Below are 3444 nucleotides of genomic sequence, written 5' to 3' on the forward strand. Positions count from 1 at the left end.
GGATCCATTCCAAGTTTTCTGAGCAATCTCCATACTGCTGAAAACCTTATTTTTATTCCTTTTCCATTTAGATTTTAAGTGAGCAGGGTGTTGTCTAGGAAAGTTTCTGCCCTCTGCCTGTCCCTAAAGTGAGTAGACGACTGGGCTGGCCTGTGGCATGCACTTGCCACTGCAGGTGGTAGGAAGTCAGTAACAAAATTTCATGTACTTCCTTTCTCCAGGAGAGAAAAGGAAGCTGCTGGGGGCAGCTGACTGAACGATGGCAGGCATTTGAAGAGCAGCTCAAACACATCATCCCCAGGGAACAGACCCAGAGCCCTCAGACAGACACTGAGCAGTCCCCACCCATGTGCTGCACTCAGAACTGGGAATATACTGTTACAAGGCACTGGATTTGATTTTGTGGTGGTTTCTCTGCTGCATTGTCAGGTGAAATTCCTCCTGAGCCCAACTACAATGTCATCAAAGTCACCAAAAATCACAGATTGGCTTCTTGGTCACTTCAGCCAGGCCAGAGTGTGGTGCAGGAAAGAGGCAAGTCCATCACTGACAGGATTCTAGACCTTCACGTGAGCTTGACTTGTTCATTTCCTACTGACACATTTGCCCTAATGCCTGAGATGAGGTTTGAGGTCAGTTTTAGGTTCAAAACAAAATTGAGAGGAGAGTACCAAGAGTTCCCATCTGTCCTTTGTACCTACATAATCATAGCCTCCACTTTATCAATATCCCCTGAGTAATATATTCTTCTCATTGATGAACTTATATTGACACATCCTGTTCACTGAAGCAGTGTAGTTTATATTGGGGTTTACTCTTGCATTGTCCATTCTGTGAGTTTAAACAAATGTATAATGACAGGTGCTCATCACTGTGATATCATAGAGGACTTTCACTCCCCTTAAGTGTCTTGTCCTGGCCACCTCCCCCACTCTCAACTATTGGCAATCACTCACGTTTTTCCTGTCTCCATAGTTTGGACAGTTCCAGAATGCCATAATCATGTACTCTGTACCTTTTTCTGATTGACTTCTTTGATTTGGTCATGTGCATTTAATTTTACTCTGTTTCTTTGTGGCTTTAAAGGCAAAACACTATCCCATTGTCTGGATGTACCACTGCTTATCTCTCCACTTACCTACTGAAGGACATGCTGGCTGCTGAAGGACAAACAAGCTGCAATAAACATTTGTGAACATTTTTTTGATTCAACACACATTTTCAACTTCTCTGGGTCAATACTAAGGAGTGTGATTGTTCTATGTTACAGTAAGAGTGTATTTAGTTTAGTTAGTTTATTTTTGTATCGAGGATTAAACCCGGGGGGCCTAACCATAAAGACACATCCCCACTTCTTTTTATTTCTTTTATTTTGAGACAGAGTCTCATTAAGTTGCTTAGGCCTTGCTAAGTTTCTGAGGCTGGCTTTGAACTTGTGAAGTTTTTTTTGCCTTAGCCTCCAGAGTTGCTGGATTCTAGGCATATGCTGCCACGGCACCCCACTGTAGTTTTGTAACTAAATGCCAAGCTCCTCTCCAAAGTGGCTCAAACATTTTGCATTCCCACCAGCAATGACAGAGTTCCTGCTGCTCCACATTCTTGGCTGCTTGTTGTCCCTGTTCTAGGATTTTTCCATTCTAGTGCAAGTGTAATGGTGTTCTCCTTGTTTCTTAATTTGCATTTCCCTGATGACATCTGATGTGGGGCATCTTTCCATATGCTTATTTGCCATCTGTTTGTTTATCTTCTTTACTGAGATATCACCTAAGGTCTTTGGCCCATTTTAAAATTGTGTTGTTTGTTTTTTTCTTCTTGATAAGATCTGTTTTTACATTCTAATTTCAAACTTTCTTGAGTCTTTTCAATGAGAGCTTTGGCTACAATTACTTAGTCCATTGATACTAGATAAACAAGCAAAGCAGAAGAATATTCTCACTTATCCTGAGAGGACACTTTAGAATAGATAAAACTCATAAAACAAATTCTGTGGTTATCCATTAGTTTGATAGGAGTTGAGTCTGTGCATCTTTCTTCTGAGGATGCAGGGCTTTGGCAAGCTGATGAGTAGCCATGTCCAATAATTCTTTATTAGCATCATCTCTCTGAATAACTGCCCCCACCCATGTGTGCAGACAGACAGACAGACAGACACACACACACACACACACACACACACACACACTGTAACCTTGAGTCAGATTCAGGACCTTGCTCTTCTTCCTGCCTGGATATTTGCTACCATTCTCCAATGAAAATGTTCCTTTATCAAAAAATTTTCACTCCAGGGATGACAGATAAATGTTCTGGCATGGAAATATGACATTATCCCCTGCTTCTTGCACCCCTTTTACCTAATGCAAAAATAACTGTGGAGGTATGCTCTTCAGTCTCTCCCATTTGCCCCTCAGCTGCATGTCTAGCTTCATGCCTCATCATCTTTCATGGATTCTTCATTCATCCAGACTCTTATGTCTACAGTCCTATGTTATCAAAGGTCAAGGAATGGATTAAAGACAAAGGAGACCACAGCAAGTATGTTCTTCTCATTTTATGGTCTTTCTCCCAGGAATTCTGTCATGTTTGTTATGATTTTGTTGCTGTTGTTTAAATCGAGGTATAACGCACATTCAACTAAATGAAGATGACATTAAATATACAGATTGATGAATTTTACTTGTAAACAGAGCCATCAACCACCTCCAGAATCAAGCAAGGAAGGTTCCCTTGTCCCAGAAGATCCCTACTTTTGGCACTCTTCTGAAGTCTATTTCCCTGAACACTTCTTGTTTATTTTCCAATATTACATAAATGGTATAAAATGACATGTGCTCTTTAGTTCCATCTTGGGAACAGCATATGGATTTTGAGGTTCATCTGGGTTGTCACATGCATCAGTAATGCATCCCAGGGATGGTCTAGCACTATTCCTTCAGTCTCCTTCTGATAGAGCTTTGGTTTGATTCTAGGTTTTAGCTGCCATGAATAAAGCTACTGTGCAAACTCTTCTGCATTTACTTTTTTTCAGATTGGATCTCCAGAAACAAATGCTGAGATGGAGATGAACATGGAAAATGTTTATTAGGAAAACAAAGTGAAAAAAAAGGCAAAAATAGAACAAGAAATGGGGGAACACGATATTATATCCCCAAATTGCTTGATATAATCCACCAATAAAGTCACCTGGGTCTTGAATTTTCTTTATGAGAGGGTCTTAATTAAACTTTCAATTTCTTAATAGATGAAGTACTATTGGTATTTACTATTCCTTTTTTCTTTTGTTTTAATAAAATATGTTTTCCACTAGATATTTTCTATTTCTCTAAATATTCAAGTACATTGCCTTGTAACTACACACCTTGTTTCATTATAATTTTTAAATGTGTGGAATATGTATGATGATCCCCTTTCCATTCCTGATTTTAGTAACTTGTGCTTTCTCTGTAC

This window comes from Sciurus carolinensis, unplaced genomic scaffold (genome assembly GCF_902686445.1).
Source record: "Sciurus carolinensis unplaced genomic scaffold, mSciCar1.2, whole genome shotgun sequence".
NCBI classification, from domain to species: Eukaryota; Metazoa; Chordata; class Mammalia; order Rodentia; family Sciuridae; genus Sciurus; species Sciurus carolinensis.